Raw genomic sequence first — 19,134 nt, forward strand, 5'->3', positions numbered from 1 at the left:
TTTTAAATTTAGATACAAATGTAGGATAGAGTGTTGTGTACATAGACTTGATCTCGTCAACATTAGTACGCTCTAGTAGGCACTATTTTGGATATGATAGGGATCTCAAAATCAATTACGTGCCACACTCGCGGTCAGCAACTCAATAATCCACATATCGTCGATCATATTTAATATGACGTCACCAGCAGCAAAGTGTGTGGACACCGCTTACAATATGCACAGTCATGATCAATTTCCCGGCATGATTTATGAGCGACGGATACTCACACTGCAGGATAGATTGTTTGATCTTGGTCAATGTTTTAAGAGTTCAGTTTTGAGACGGAGTAGAAATATCGTATTATTGTGAATATATATACGAATTTTGCTTAAAATCTCTATTATATCATGTTAATATTCGTGTGTGATAGGTTTATCAATAAATGTCGTGTTTTTCATTATTTTCTATTTACTCGTTGTGTTTTGTGCTGTGTTCGTAAGTTTTAAACTGTGACGACCCCAGATGAATAATTCTCGCTTTTGATATTTATTGACGCTGACGCTAGAAAATGTCTTACTGGAAGTCAAAACTATAATAGTGTCAAGACTACAGTTTCAACTGTTTGACGAAGGTATGTGTTATTATTAGTCAATTATCTTTAACTTTGTTTAAATTGTCCTACTAAACTATTATAACAGATATATAATATATACATCTGTATTTATATAAACACATAGGCCTATACAATTATTTAAATATATATGTTCAGTAAAATATCACCTAACCTCGAACAATTACAGTTATAATGTATAAATGTTAGGAAAATATCAGTCTTAATTTATTTTATTCCTGTAACTCTCAAGCAATTATTTGTAAGCTGAGCAATCAGTCAGGCGTGCTTCACTTCTATGGTCGTAATTAATGCTTGACAACAATTGTAAGCTGAACAATCAGTCAGGCGTGTTTCACTTCTATGATCGTAATTAATGCTTGACAACAATTGTAAGCTGAACAATCAGTCAGGCGTGCTTCACTTCTATGGTCGTAATTAATGCTTGACAACAATTGTAAGCTGAACAATCAGTCAGGCGTGCTTCACTTCTATGGTCGTAATTAATGCTTGACAACAATTGTAAGCTGAACAATCAGTCAGGCGTGCTTCACTTCTATGGTCGTAATTAATGCTTGACAACAATTGTAAGCTGAACAATCAGTCAGGCGTGCTTCACTTCTATGGTCGTAATTAATGCTTGACAACAATAATTGTAAGCTGAACAATCAGTCAGGCGTGCTTCACTTCTATGATCGTAATTAATGCTTGACAACAATTGTAAGCTGAACAATCAGTCAGGCATGCTTCACTTCTATGGTCGTAATTAATGCTTGACAACAATAATTGTAAGCTGAACAATCAGTCAGGCGTGCTTCACTTCTATGATCGTAATTAATGCTTGACAACAATTGTAAGCTGAACAATCAATCAGGCGTGTTTCTCTTGTATGATCGTAATTAAACTTGACAACCATTGTAAGCTGAGCAATCAGTCATGCGTGTTTCTCTTGTATCATCGTAATTATACTTTCATATTATTTAATTATACCATTTTAAAATTATCGTTCAAATTATGTTATCACTTTTTTCTGCCTGCTATATTACACGACACACAAGTCAACTCGCATCAACTATTATACTAATATCTTTTTCCTAGTTATACTATGTATTCTGATTGTTTGAAGAAGATTTTCTTTACTAGTTGTCAGACCAATACTTTTTTTGTTTGAGTTTATATTGATCCTAGTCTTGAAAATACAATTAATATCAGTTATTTAGAAATAAATTAATAATTATTTGTTATTCGTGTATAATAAACCATTAATAATTTATAACAATCATTTGAGTTTCCATTTTGTTTCTATTTTTCATCCAAGTAAAAAATTATCTCTATTGAATTTTTTATAATTGCTGTTAGTGATCTTGATAGTAAAATATCTTTTAGAAAATTAGAAACAAACAAGTCTGACTTTTAAAGGAAATTTAAGCATTTCTAGATCATAGAGAGTTTTAGTGCATAAGAAATAATAAGCTGCGCCTCCAAAACGGAGAGGGCGCCTCTGACTCAACTTTTGTGAACAGAATGCTCTCATTATTTTGTAATACTTTGGATAAAACAAAAAATATTTATTAAAAATTTCAGAATGCTATTATTATTGGTTTTAAAAACATTTACTAGCCCAAAGTTGAATTAGATCTAATTTAAAATATTATATATTCCCACATTAAAAAATTCATATATATGAGCATTAGCTCTTTGATTTTACACAACCTCTAACTTAAAGTGAAGTTCTTATACCCATAGGGATGAAAAAACAGGAAATTGTAAAGTATTTAAAAAAAATGTATTCAGTTTTTAAACGGTAGTGTAATATTTCCAATAGCGAATACAATATTTTAGTCTTAAAATTTAAAGCATTTTACTCGTGGATAGCCTTTCGGTGGGTTAAATTTAATACTTAAACTCATTAAAACCTATTAAAGATTTAAATGTGCTGCCAAAATGCTCTGCTTATGCCAAATGCGCTAAATTTTACAATTTTCTAAACATGTATAAAAAATTTGCCACCATTTTAAATTTCAAATTAAGCATCGTTCCTTGCCCTCTTTGGCAGCCTCCTTCCAACATTTTGAATATGTTGTAAAAGTACTTCTTGATTTGACTTGAAGATTCGGAACATTCTTCAAATTTACATAAATTGGACCCTCTATAAATTCGTAATATGCATCAATGTTTTCAGTCGGTTCCATTATAAAAATTGAATTCAAATAACATTTACTTCCAACACCATCATTCGAAGAGCATTTCGAATCCTGGCCACTTTTTGTCCCTTGTAACCTTGTGAGAGCAAAATTCACCATCGATTATCGAACCGTTTGCGTGCACATTATCGATGCTGATAGTTGAAACGACTGATTACTCTGCACATTTCATCATCAACAACTCACAACTTGTGTACTTGCAGTGTTGCAGTGTTGCAGTGTTGCAGTGTTACCACTGTTAACTATTAACTCGTACAACCCGTCCTGTACGAGTACGAGAAGTAGTAATCCCCCGAGCTGTTACCAATAGCTCCGATACTCCGATGACTGATGACTCCCGAGGGATGAACTGATAGTGATCATTCAGCCCCGTGTAGGGACAACACTGCTCGAATCTGGGACATCTATGGGCTGTACAGTTTGTCCCGTGTTGTGTCGTTAATCTTGCCCTTAGAGTGCGAGGGGGTGGTGGAGAGGGGGTGATGAATCGACCCCCTGACAGTCGCCTCGCCACCACACGACATCCCACTGCCCCCGAGTTACATCTAGGTAATCAACACTTCGAGATCGACACTAAATACAGTTAGGACAACACAACCCTGTTATCGTATAAACATCGGCAACATCTGCACAGTCAAAAACATCACAACACAATTATTAAATGTGATAAACGTACACCTGATCTATTTAGAATGGTTAAAAGTTTAGACGATTGAAGATTTTATTGACGGCTCAAACATATTCAAGAGTACATAAGCATGTAAAATGATCTTATGTATATATGGAAATAAGTATATTTCTGTCCAGTCTAAAATAAAACTCTTGTCCACTATAGAACACAAGATCACTGTAAAAGCAGCCCTCTCTAACTTATTGTGACTTGAATTTCTATCAGTCATTGGCAACCTGTTAGTTAACTTACACGCACAAATTAAAGTCCTTGTACATTATAGAACACAAGATCACTGCAGAAACAGCCCTCTCTAACTTATTGTGACTTGAAATGTCTATCAGGTCATTGGCAACCTGTTAGTTAACTTACACGCACAAATTAAAGTCTTGTACACTATAGAACACAAGATCACTGCAGAAACAGCCCTCTCTAACTTATTGTGACTTGAATGTCTATCAGTCATTGGCAAACCTGTTAGTTTAACTTACACGCACAAATTAAAGTCTTGTACACTATAGAACACAAGATCACTGCAGAACAGCCCTCTCTAACTTATTGTGACTTGAATGTCCTATCAGTCATTGGCAACCTGTTAGTTAACTTACACGCACAAATTAAAGTCTTGTACATTATAGAACACAAGATCACTGCAGAAACAGCCCTCTCTAACTTATTGTGACTTGAATGTCTATCAGTCATTGGCAACCTGTTAGTTAACTTACACGCACAAATTAAAGTCTTGTACATATAAGAACACAAGATCACTGCAGAAACAGCCCTCTCTAACTTATTGTGACTTGAATGTCTATCAGATCATTGGCAACCTGTTTAGTTAACTTACACGCACAAATTAAAGTCTTGTACATTATAGAACCACAAGATCACTGCAGAAACAGCCCTCTCTAACTTATTGTGACTTGAATGTCTATCAGTCATTGGCAACCTGTTAGTTAACTTACACGCACAAATAAAGTCTTGTACACTATAGAACACAAGATCATCTGCAGAAACAGCCCTCTCTAACTTATTGTGACTTGAATGTCTATCAGTCATTGGCAACCTGTTAGTTAACTTACACGCACAAATTAAAGTCTTTGTACATTATAGAACACAAGATCACTGCAGAAACAGCCCTCTCTAACTATTGTGACTGAATGTCTATCAGTCATTGGCAACCTGTTAGTTAACTTACACGCACAAATTAAAGTCTTGTACATTATAGAACACAAGATCACTGCAGAAACAGCCCTCTCTAACTTATTGTGACTTGAATGTCTATCAGTCATTGGCAACCTGTTAGTTAACTTACACGCACAAATTAAAGTCTTGTACACTATAGAACACAAGATCACTGCAGAAACAGCCCTCTCTAACTTATTGTGACTTGAAATGTCTATCAGTCATTGGCAACCTGTTAGTTAACTTACCACGCACAAATTAAAGTCTTGTACATTATAGAACACAAGAATCACTGCAGAAACAGCCCTCTCTAACTTATTGTGACTTGAAATGTCTATCAGTCATTGGCAACCTGTTCGTTAACTTACAGACGCACGAAATTAAAGTCTTGTACATTATAGAACACAAGATCACTGCAGAAACAGCCCTCTCTAACTTATTGTGACTTGAATGTCTATCAGTCATTGCAACCTGTTTTTAGTTAACTTACACGCACAAATTAAAGTCTATGTACACTATAGAACACAAGATCACCTGCAGAAACAGCCCTCTCTAACTTATTGTGACTTGAATGTCTATCAGTCATTGGCAACCTGTTAGTTTAACTTACACGCACAAATTAAAGTCTTGTACACTATAGAACACAAGATCACTGGCAGAAACAGCCCTCTCTAACTTACTTGTGACTTGAATGTCTAATCAGTCATTGCAACCTGTTAGTTAACTTACACGCACAAATTAAAGTCTTGTACACTAATAGAACACAAGATCACTGCAGAAACAGCCCTCTCTAACTTATTGTGACTTGAATGTCTATCAGTCCATTGGCAACTCTGTTTAGTTAACTTACACTGCACAAATTAAAAGTCCTTTTACACTATAGAACACAAGATCACTGCAGAAACAGCCCTCTCTAACTTATTGTGACATGAATGTCTATCAGTCATTGCAACCTGTTAGTTAACTTACACGCACAAATTAAAGTCTTGTACACTATAGAACACAAGATCACTGGCAGAAACAGCCTCTCTAACTTATTGTGACTTGAATGTCTATCAGTATCATGGCAACCTGTTAGTTAACTTACATGCACATTAAAGTCTTGTACATATATAGAACCAAGATCACCACACTGCAGAAACAGCCCTCTCTAACTTATTGTGACTTGAATGTCTAATCAGTCATTGGCAACCTGGTTAGTTAACTTACATGCACAAATTAAAGTCTTGTACATTATAGAACACAAGATCACTGCAGAAACAGCCCTCTCTAACTTATTGTGACTTGAATGTCTATCAGTCATTGGCAACCTGTTAGTTAACTTACACGCACAAATTAAAGTCTTGTACATTATAGAACACAAGATCACTGCAGAAACAGCCCTCTCTAACTTATTGTGACTTGAATGTCTATCAGTCATTGGCAACCTGTTAGTTAACTTACATACAAACATTAAAAGAGTGTTGCTGGATTTAGCAAGTTTACAATAAAGGATGTTAATCTTAGTTTTATTTCTCGTACAATGGCGGAGCACTTTACTTCTGGTGACCAATTCTATTGAATCTGTTTCGATTATTGCAACATATCAGGTTGTAATAAATGAAAAGTGATATAGTGACAGTACATTTATTTACTAAACAATTATTCACAGTGAGCTTTAATATCAGCACCAGCAATCACAAGGAACTCCAAATACTGAATTGGTGTGTGAAGAATTATCTCACAAAATAACACCATAAGCCAAAATTGAGTGAAAATTTGAAAAAATTTAAAAAACGCTGACCTTAAACCCTCTTCAGACATTTCCAGAGATAGCCTCCTTAGGTTAAAGACGCGTTCACTTGACCCTATACCTTTGATATCACTGAATCTATGTGCTTGAAAAACGTTCCTTAATTAGAGTTATTGTGTAACATGTGTGATGTTGGCAGGTACATTATAGCTTCTAGTACAGTACAGTACATATGCATGTTGTACAGAACATAAATATCGACAGAACACGGTCCTATTCAATACCTATTCACTTGTGAGAAGAGTATATTGTATATAATTAGAGTTATTGTGTAACATGTGTGATGTTGGCAGGTACATTGTAGCCTCTAGTACAGTACAGTACATATGCATGTTGTACAGAACATAAATGTCGACAGAACACGGTCCTATTCAATGCCTATTCACTAGTCACAAGAGTATATTGTATATAATTAGAGTTATTGTGTAACATGTGTGATGTTGGCAGGTACATTGTAGCCTCTAGTACAGTACAGTACATATGCATGTTGTACAGAACATAAATATCGACAGAACACGGTCCTATTCAATGCCTATTCACTTGTCACAAGAGTATATTGTATATAATTAGAGTTATTGTGTAACATGTGTGATGTTGGCAGGTACATTGTAGCCTCTAGTACAGTACAGTACATATGCATGTTGTACAGAACATAAATATCGACAGAACACGGTCCTATTCAATGCCTATTCACTAGTCACAAGAGTATATTGTATATAATTAGAGTTATTGTGTAACATGTGTGATGTTGGCAGGTACATTGTAGCCTCTAGTACAGTTAGTACAGTACATATGCATGTTGTACAGAACATAAATATCGACAGAACACGGTCCTATTCAATGCCTATTCACTTGTCACAAGAGTATATTGTATATAATTAGAGTTATTGTGTAACATGTGTGATGTTGGCAGGTACATTGTAGCCTCTAGTACAGTACAGTACATATGCATGTTGTACAGAACATAAATATCGACAGAACACGGTCCTATTCAATGCCTATTCACTTGTCACAAGAGTATATTGTATATAATTAGAGTTATTGTGTAACATGTGTGATGTTGGCAGGTACATTGTAGCCTCTAGTACAGTACAGTACATATGCATGTTGTACAGAACATAAATATCGACAGAACACGGTCCTATTCAATGCCTATTCACTTGTCACAAGAGTATATTGTATATAATTAGAGTTATTGTGTAACATGTGTGATGTTGGCAGGTACATTGTAGCCTCTAGTACAGTACAGTACATATGCATGTTGTACAGAACATAAATATCGACAGAACACGGTCCTATTCAATGCCTATTCACTTGTCACAAGAGTATATTGTATATAATTAGAGTTATTGTGTAACATGTGTGATGTTGGCAGGTACATTGTAGCCTCTAGTACAGTACAGTACATATGCATGTTGTACAGAACATAAATATCGACAGAACACGGTCCTATTCAATGCCTATTCACTTGTCACAAGAGTATATTGTATATAATTAGAGTTATTGTGTAACATGTGTGATGTTGGCAGGTACATTGTAGCCTCTAGTACAGTAGTACAGTACATATGCATGTTGTACAGAACATAAATATCGACAGAACAAGGTCCTATTCAATGCCTATTCACTTGTCACAAGAGTATATTGTATATAATTAATTAGTTATTGTGTACATACATGTGTGATGTTGTGTAACATGTGTGATGTTGGCAGGTACATTGTAGCCTCTAGTACAGTACAGTACATATGCATGTTGTACAGAACATAAATATCGACAGAACACGGTCCTATTCAATGCCTATTCACTTGTCACAAGAGTATATTGTATATAATTAGAGTTATTGTGTAACATGTGTGATGTTGGCAGGTACATTGTAGCCTCTAGTACAGTACAGTACATATGCATGTTGTACAGAACATAAATATCGACAGAACACGGTCCTATTCAATGCCTATTCACTTGTCACAAGAGTATATTGTATATAATTAGAGTTATTGTGTAACATGTGTGATGTTGGCAGGTACATTGTAGCCTCTAGTACAGTACAGTACATATGCATGTTGTACAGAACATAAATATCGACAGAACACGGTCCTATTCAATGCCTATTCACTTGTCACAAGAGTATATTGTATATAATTAGAGTTATTGTGTAACATGTGTGATGCTGGCAGGTACATTGTAGCCTCTAGTACAGTACAGTACATATGCATGTTGTACAGAACATAAATATCGACAGAACACGGTCCTATTCAATGCCTATTCACTTTTGACAAGAGTATATTGTATATAATATCGTCATTTCCTCGCTTCTATTTGATATATAAATGGTTACAAATATATATTTTACCAATCTTTATATTTTGTATATTATGTTGTATCAAATTAAAACAATTCTCATTTGAGTAAACCAGCATGCATTAAACGTGAACCACAAATTAGGTCCAGAAAGACGTTCTTATTTTTTTCAAATCATTCTTCTTATAACAATATAAGCTTTCAAACTTATCATTGCTGAAATCTTCATGCATTTAGCTAAATCTCTTATTATACTTTAGTCCATCTTAATACTTCGTACTACCGTTTATCGCATTTAAATCCCAACAATTGTATCTAATTAGCAATCATTTTTTTTAAATAGGTCGTGTTTTCAATTCAATGTTCTCATTAAATAATAATAATTCAGAGTTTATGTTTGCATGCAGTCATATCTGCCACAATCACAAGCACTTATAGGAAGGATAGAAGTTCTAGTGTGTAGAAAACACGTTTCACACTAACGGGACCACTCTCCATGTAGTGTAGAGATGCAGCTACACGAAACCGATACTGATGGCAAAATAGACGGTGAGGTTGTAAGACGATGTAACTGATGATGGAGGTGACATCGTATTTTACTGTAGATAACTCAATATCGTATTTGAATCTGCATGTTTCATGCACTTATTCGCCACTGAAAATATTCTTGAAGGATGCTAATATTACAATCGATGCAGTATTTCTGAAACTCGATTGCTTTTGACTATTGTATTGAATATCATGGTTGAAAGTTTTATGTAATTGGTTCATATTTTGAACCTATGTTATATACATGTATTATGTACATGTTAGATTAGTCATCTACATAATTAAATCTTAAAAGTTCTTAATCGAGAGAAATTTTCAGTGAACCCGCTTATAAAATACTACGAGTATAAGACATGCAATGATGAACGGACTTAAATTCATTGAAACATTAATCAACCTTTTTATCATAACTTGTTTGCTTTTTTCATTCATAAGATGCATTTAAGATTGGGATCTATGGCTTATATTTAATTAAACAATTTCAAACATAAAAGTATATAATCTTATAGCTTCATAGTAAATCGAGATGTGAAACTAATTAATTTCCTTACTTATATGTCTATGGCGTTTCAAAAATAAGTATTACCTCTGCGGGGTGATCAGGCGGTAGTCTAGGTACTGTCTGCCCTGGAGACAACACTAAGTTGTACAGGTAACCTTAGCTCGAGCATTACATTAGTGAGTAATATATATATTCTGATGTATTTACCTTAACAGTAAGCACATGTGCATACAAATAATATTCAACAATTATAATAATACATCAAAAATCTTATAAATATATAAATAATTATTTAATAGGTAAAACGTTATATATAGTTTTTGAAATAAAAATTATAATTCTTGTTTGTAATCGATATATTTTTTATAATATCTAGTAAAAAGTGTATATGAGAATTTTATCACTTATTGGAGCATATTCTTGGAACGGGAATAATAGTTGTTTCCTTATGTTGCTGTTTTAGACATAAAAACAGGTAAAATAATGATTGGCACTTCGTCATGGAAGTGCAGCCTACGATGTTATACCTCTGACCTTGCCTCGTGATCATGTGAGTTTGTGGCACATCTTCTGTCGATAGCGCTACTGTACCAAATATATTCATCAGAGTTTAAATCCATTATAATCGTATAGTAATTACTTCATTTTTATGAATCAATTTTAAGATATGAATATTGTCTATTACTGCCAAAGTTTACTCAATATGACAGCGCTTATTACTTTTCTGTAATACTATAATCACTGTTTCCTTAGTTCGCCGCTAGACAGCGCACAATCACAACTTTTTAAGTGGAGCAGATTTTAGCATTGGGTACAATATCTTCTCATAGACTGATACAATATAGTCAAATTTTATACGTAGTAGTTTTGAATGAATGTGACATTAATATCGATATAATTGTTGCACGTCATTTGAATAGTTTATTTACTTACCTGTAAAATCTAACCTAAGTAGACTACTAAACGAGGTTTTGTAACAATTCAATGTCAAGTGAATAAATTGCAACCTCGTGTCGTCGCGACCGGAAGAGGGCACCTTCCAGAGGAATAATAACCGTGGATCCGCCACTAGATTCCTACTATCCAAAACCTAACCAGCTTTGATGACTAAAGATAACTAATAATTTGGATATGGTTCCGAAAGGTTCCCTAACAATTATACCAAGTCCCAGGCCACGTACACTCACTTCTACCGTCCAATCTACCCGATCGCTGCACAACGACTCGGTCGCACAACCTCCGGTCTCAGCCTGCTAACCTAGCAGGAACCATCCTACCAGAACCTGTCCAGAAGAAATCCGGATGGTAGGAGGCTCCTATTGTTCAAGCTAAGAGCTAGAGGTCGGTGCAGCTGGCTATCGCATTCGCGGCTACTGAAGGATTACGCGCGCCAAATTCAAATCTATAGCGGCACTCGCCGCAAAATTAATCTAACAATATAATAATGAAAATGTAATAATATAATAGTTATATTCACTGGCGATTGCTCAGTAACATAGACACACAGACAGACAGCACTTAACACAATTGTGTGCCACTGTGCAGACTGTGTCAAGCCGCTAATGCAAGGGTGTATAACAGTTTCCGGGTCTGTATGAGAGTGGGATACAATGTGTGAGTATGGCAATTGCTCAGTAACAAAGACACACAGACAGACAGCACTTAACACAATTGTGTGCCACTGTGGAGACTGTGTCAAGCCGCTAATGCAAGGGTGTATAACAGTTTCCGGGTCTGTATGAGAGTGGGATACAATGTGTGAGTATGGCAATTGCTCAGTAACAAAGACATACAGACAGACAGCACTTAACACAATTGTGTGCCACTGTGCAGACTGTGTCAAGCCGCTAATGCAAGGGTGTATAACAGTTTCCGGGTCTGTATGAGAGTGGGATACAATGTGTGAGTATGGCAATTGCTCAGTAACACACAGACAGACAGCACTTAACACAATTGTGTGCCACTGTGGAGACTGTGTCAAGCCGCTAATGCAAGGGTGTATAACAGTTTCCGGGTCTGTATGAGAGTGGGATACAATGTGTGAGTATGGCAATTGCTCAGTAACAAAGACATACAGACAGACAGCACTTAACACAATTGTGTGCCACTGTGGAGACTGTGTCAAGCCGCTAATGCAAGGGTGTATAACAGTTTCCGGGTCTGTATGAGAGTGGGATACAATGTGTGAGTATGGCAATTGCTCAGTAACAAAGACATACAGACAGACAGCACTTAACACAATTGTGTGCCACTGTGGAGACTGTGTCAAGCCGCTAATGCAAGGGTGTATAACAGTTTCCGGGTCTGTATGAGAGTGGGATACAATGTGTGAGTATGGCAATTGCTCAGTAACACACAGACAGACAGCACTTAACACAATTGTGTGCCACTGTGGAGACTGTGTCAAGCCGCTAATGCAAGGGTGTATAACAGTTTCCGGGTCTGTATGAGAGTGGGATACAATGTGTGAGTATGGCAATTGCTCAGTAACACACAGACAGACAGCACTTAACACAATTGTGTGCCACTGTGGAGACTGTGTCAAGCCGCTAATGCAAGGGTGTATAACAGTTTCCGGGTCTGTATGAGAGTGGGATACAATGTGTGAGTATGGCAATTGCTCAGTAACACACAGACAGACAGCACTTAACACAATTGTGTGCCACTGTGGAGACTGTGTCAAGCCGCTAATGCAAGGGTGTATAACAGTTTCCGGGTCTGTATGAGAGGGGGATACAATGTGTGAGTATGGCAATTGCTCAGTAACACACAGACAGACAGCACTTAACACAATTGTGTGCCACTGTGGAGACTGTGTCAAGCCGCTAATGCAAGGGTGTATAACAGTTTCCGGGTCTGTATGAGAGTGGGATACAATGTGTGAGTATGGCAATTGCTCAGTAACACACAGACAGACAGCACTTAACACAATTGTGTGCCACTGTGGAGACTGTGTCAAGCCGCTAATGCAAGGGTGTATAACAGTTTCCGGGTCTGTATGAGAGTGGGATACAATGTGTGAGTATGGCAATTGCTCAGTAACAAAGACATACAGACAGACAGCACTTAACACAATTGTGTGCCACTGTGGAGACTGTGTCAAGCCGCTAATGCAAGGGTGTATAACAGTTTCCGGGTCTGTATGAGTGGGGGATACAATGTGTGAGTATGGCAATTGCTCAGTAACACACAGACAGACAGACAGCACTTAACACAATTGTGTGCCACTGTGGAGACTGTGTCAAGCCGCTAATGCAAGGGTGTATAACAGTTTCCGGGTCTGTATGAGAGTGGGATACAATGTGTGAGTATGGCAATTGCTCAGTAACACACAGACAGACAGCACTTAACACAATTGTGTGCCACTGTGGAGACTGTGTCAAGCCGCTAATGCAAGGGTGTATAACAGTTTCCGGGTCTGTATGAGAGTGGGATACAATGTGTGAGTATGGCAATTGCTCAGTAACAAAGACATACAGACAGACAGCACTTAACACAATTGTGTGCCACTGTGGAGACTGTGTCAAGCCGCTAATGCAAGGGTGTATAACAGTTTCCGGGTCTGTATGAGAGTGGGATACAATGTGTGAGTATGGCAATTGCTCAGTAACAAAGACATACAGACAGACAGCACTTAACACAATTGTGTGCCACTGTGGAGACTGTGTCAAGCCGCTAATGCAAGGGTGTATAACAGTTTCCGGGTCTGTATGAGAGTGGGATACAATGTGTGAGTATGGCAATTGCTCAGTAACAAAGACATACAGACAGACAGCACTTAACACAATTGTGTGCCACTGTGGAGACTGTGTCAAGCCGCTAATGCAAGGGTGTATAACAGTTTCCGGGTCTGTATGAGAGTGGGATACAATGTGTGAGTATGGCAATTGCTCAGTAACAAAGACATACAGACAGACAGCACTTAACACAATTGTGTGCCACTGTGGAGACTGTGTCAAGCCGCTAATGCAAGGGTGTATAACAGTTTCCGGGTCTGTATGAGAGGGGATACAATGTGTGAGTATGGCAATTGCTCAGTAACACACAGACAGACAGCACTTAACACAATTGTGTGCCACTGTGGAGACTGTGTCAAGCCGCTAATGCAAGGGTGTATAACAGTTTCCGGGTCTGTATGAGAGTGGGATACAATGTGTGAGTATGGCAATTGCTCAGTAACAAAGACATACAGACAGACAGCACTTAACACAATTGTGTGCCACTGTGGAGACTGTGTCAAGCCGCTAATGCAAGGGTGTATAACAGTTTCCGGGTCTGTATGAGAGTGGGATACAATGTGTGAGTATGGCAATTGCTCAGTAACAAAGACATACAGACAGACAGCACTTAACACAATTGTGTGCCACTGTGGAGACTGTGTCAAGCCGCTAATGCAAGGGTGTATAACAGTTTCCGGGTCTGTATGAGAGTGGGATACAATGTGTGAGTATGGCAATTGCTCAGTAACACACAGACAGACAGCACTTAACACAATTGTGTGCCACTGTGGAGACTGTGTCAAGCCGCTAATGCAAGGGTGTATAACAGTTTCCGGGTCTGTATGAGAGTGGGATACAATGTGTGAGTATGGCAATTGCTCAGTAACAAAGACATACAGACAGACAGCACTTAACACAATTGTGTGCCACTGTGGAGACTGTGTCAAGCCGCTAATGCAAGGGTGTATAACAGTTTCCGGGTCTGTATGAGAGTGGGATACAATGTGTGAGTATGGCAATTGCTCAGTAACACACAGACAGACAGACAGCACTTAACACAATTGTGTGCCACTGTGGAGACTGTGTCAAGCCGCTAATGCAAGGGTGTATAACAGTTTCCGGGTCTGTATGAGAGTGGGATACAATGTGTGAGTATGGCAATTGCTCAGTAACAAAGACATACAGACAGACAGCACTTAACACAATTGTGTGCCACTGTGGAGACTGTGTCAAGCCGCTAATGCAAGGGTGTATAACAGTTTCCGGGTCTGTATGAGAGTGGGATACAATGTGTGAGTATGGCAATTGCTCAGTAACAAAGACATACAGACAGACAGCACTTAACACAATTGTGTGCCACTGTGGAGACTGTGTCAAGCCGCTAATGCAAGGGTGTATAACAGTTTCCGGGTCTGTATGAGAGTGGGATACAATGTGTGAGTATGGCAATTGCTCAGTAACAAAGACATACAGACAGACAGCACTTAACACAATTGTGTGCCACTGTGGAGACTGTGTCAAGCCGCTAATGCAAGGGTGTATAACAGTTTCCGGGTCTGTATGAGAGTGGGATACAATGTGTGAGTATGGCAATTGCTCAGTAACACACAGACAGACAGCACTTAACACAATTGTGTGCCACTGTGGAGACTGTGTCAAGCCGCTAATGCAAGGGTGTATAACAGTTTCCGGGTCTGTATGAGTGTGGGATACAATGTGTGAGTATGGCAATTGCTCAGTAACACACAGACAGACAGCACTTAACACAATTGTGTGCCACTGTGGAGACTGTGTCAAGCCGCTAATGCAAGGGTGTATAACAGTTTCCGGGTCTGTATGAGAGTGGGATACAATGTGTGAGTATGGCAATTGCTCAGTAACAGACAGACAGACAGCACTTAACACAATTGTGTGCCACTGTGGAGACTGTGTCAAGCCGCTAATGCAAGGGTGTATAACAGTTTCCGGGTCTGTATGAGAGTGGGATACAATGTGTGAGTATGGCAATTGCTCAGTAACACACAGACAGACAGCACTTAACACAATTGTGTGCCACTGTGGAGACTGTGTCAAGCCGCTAATGCAAGGGTGTATAACAGTTTCCGGGTCTGTATGAGTGGGGGATACAATGTGTGAGTATGGCAATTGCTCAGTAACACACAGACAGACAGCACTTAACACAATTGTGTGCCACTGTGGAGACTGTGTCAAGCCGCTAATGCAAGGGTGTATAACAGTTTCCGGGTCTGTATGAGAGTGGGATACAATGTGTGAGTATGGCAATTGCTCAGTAACACACACATACAGACAGACAGCACTTAACACAATTGTGTGCCACTGTGGAGACTGTGTCAAGCCGCTAATGCAAGGGTGTATAACAGTTTCCGGGTCTGTATGAGTGGGGGATACAATGTGTGAGTATGGCAATTGCTCAGTAACAAAGACATACAGACAGACAGCACTTAACACAATTGTGTGCCACTGTGGAGACTGTGTCAAGCCGCTAATGCAAGGGTGTATAACAGTTTCCGGGTCTGTATGAGAGTGGGATACAATGTGTGAGTATGGCAATTGCTCAGTAACACACAGACAGACAGACAGCACTTAACACAATTGTGTGCCACTGTGGAGACTGTGTCAAGCCGCTAATGCAAGGGTGTATAACAGTTTCCGGGTCTGTATGAGAGTGGGATACAATGTGTGAGTATGGCAATTGCTCAGTAACACACAGACAGACAGACAGCACTTAACACAATTGTGTGCCACTGTGGAGACTGTGTCAAGCCGCTAATGCAAGGGTGTATAACAGTTTCCGGGTCTGTATGAGAGTGGGATACAATGTGTGAGTATGGCAATTGCTCAGTAACAAAGACATACAGACAGACAGCACTTAACACAATTGTGTGCCACTGTGGAGACTGTGTCAAGCCGCTAATGCAAGGGTGTATAACAGTTTCCGGGTCTGTATGAGTGGGGGATACAATGTGTGAGTATGGCAATTGCTCAGTAACACACAGACAGACAGACAGCACTTAACACAATTGTGTGCCACTGTGGAGACTGTGTCAAGCCGCTAATGCAAGGGTGTATAACAGTTTCCGGGTCTGTATGAGAGGGGGATACAATGTGTGAGTATGGCAATTGCTCAGTAACAAAGACAACAGACAGCACTTAACACAATTGTGTGCCACTGTGGAGACTGTGTCAAGCCGCTAATGCAAGGGTGTATAACAGTTTCCGGGTCTGTATGAGAGGGGGATACAATGTGTGAGTATGGCAATTGCTCAGTAACAAAGACATACAGACAGACAGCACTTAACACAATTGTGTGCCACTGTGGAGACTGTGTCAAGCCGCTAATGCAAGGGTGTATAACAGTTTCCGGGTCTGTATGAGAGTGGGATACAATGTGTGAGTATGGCAATTGCTCAGTAACAAAGACATACAGACAGACAGCACTTAACACAATTGTGTGCCACTGTGGAGACTGTGTCAAGCCGCTAATGCAAGGGTGTAGTGTATAACAGTTTCCGGGTCTGTATGAGAGGGGGATACAATGTGTGAGTGTTGCAATAAAATAAGCCGAGGCGGCGCGGCTTGAGATATATGGATTGCCGCTCTGGAGAAGATGTGTATCCCGCTTTACGATCGCTGTGACATGTGTGAGTCACATCATCGTATTTTTCTAATGAATTTCAGATTGCATCATATAGCAAGACAAGTTTCCCTTTTGATTGTATAGGTATTAATTAGGTAACTTTATGTATCCTATCATAGTTTTTTAAGTTTACTTCCATTAGTATGGTAATATTTCAAACGGAAAGTTTTATAAACTAATGATCAAAGTGTAAACACTTTTAATTGGAATGGTTCTCACAGGTGCCTCCAAATCCATATATATATATATAGTATATATATATATATATATATATATATATATATATATATATATATATATTATTATTATTACAATATTAATTTTTTAAATAAAAACCAGAATTGATTTGTCTCAACCGTTTTCAACTCCGGGTAGAATTACAGTAGAAATTTAAGTTGTTGGATTTTTGTGGTTATAGAATACTTCAGTGTACCACAAGACAGGTTATTAAGATTATTCCCATCATTTGACGTTCTTCTCGTTACGTTATAAATGTTAATTCCGCACAAGACACAAAATCAGTTACAAAAGTCACTTCCCGCTTGAAGAGAAGTGTAATGGGCAGGCGACTCTACGTAAATATTAATGAACGTCATAGAAAACAAATGGAACGTGTTTAGTCGCGTTTAAAAGCGAGCACTCCGTGGAATTGGCCATTCAGAAGGCAGTGGTTATTTATCACTGGCCTCGCTCAATTTGCCAGTCCACTGCCTGTTAGATTGATTGTGGTTGCTTCATTCCCGCCATTGTGTTCACGGCCTCCTGCATTACACCGATGTACACGTCGCGCTAATGGAGTCGTTCTCTTGTAAAACATAACCTCTTTTTATACCATCGTCAAATCCAGCCGCTCCAAACAATAGGAGGCACATCGGTTGACCATCAAAGAAAATTAAAATGCTTGTTAATGAAAGTGAAATGCACTACCAATTATTAACAAAACGGACGTCTCAACTATGGATACAAAATGTATTAGCTCTGATTAGGATTTCTTAAATATCTAATGATTGATAGGCTATTAGTGTATGACTAAATTACCATTACTTACAAACAAAAATGTGTTTTTAATTTTTTTATTGTGTGTACGAGCAAATCCCAAGCCTTCCGAAGTGAGTTCGTGTAACAATTGTAGTTTGTGCACTGGTAAGTCTTCCTGTAATTACAAATATAAATTTACATATCTTCCCATGTTTGTATTTAAAAGAGTAGAATCTGAAAATACCAAATGTGTTGCAATGGTAAACACATGTATTAAACAAATATTTTTATTAATTGGTAACATCTGTCAAAAGTCTCGAGGGTAATTCACGTGTAAAGATATCTCCTCCCCCTCTTTTTAAAAGAGGTAGAAGGGGCTCACTTTAAATTTTCAACTTGCAACCCTTATCTTGTGACATGTCATATTAAAGGTATATTCAAAAGAAACACAATGCCTTGAACAAAATATCTCTACGACGCGACGATCCTAACAAAAGTTATGAGCGAACAACCCCTTACATCTAAGGGCGTAAATTAAATACTGATACGCCTGAATATACTCTAAACGGATTGAGATATCAATGTACAACCTTCACCATACTTATTAAATTACTCTTTTGAATTCTTTGATGCGAATAAAAAATTGTAACCCCCCTTTTCAAAGGGGGTAGAAGGGAGAAATTTAAATTTTCAAACTGCAATTCCTGTCTTTTGACATCTCATATTAAAGGTATATCTAATGGAAACACAATGACAAGAACAAAACATCTCTACGATGATTCTAGCAAAAGTTAGGGGCAAATAATCCCTTACATTGTAATGCCGCCTAGAAAAAAGACACCTCTTACCAAAACTATGCACACCAGAAACATTAGACACTATGTAAAGGGATAAGCTGGGCAACTCAAAGTCCTACTAAACGATATCACGCATGCATTGTTTTAATATATGCAAGAAATTGGAATTGCCCCTAAAGATTGTTTTTTGTGTT

Source organism: Homalodisca vitripennis, chromosome 7 (genome assembly GCF_021130785.1).
Source record: "Homalodisca vitripennis isolate AUS2020 chromosome 7, UT_GWSS_2.1, whole genome shotgun sequence".
Lineage (NCBI taxonomy): Eukaryota > Metazoa > Arthropoda > Insecta > Hemiptera > Cicadellidae > Homalodisca > Homalodisca vitripennis.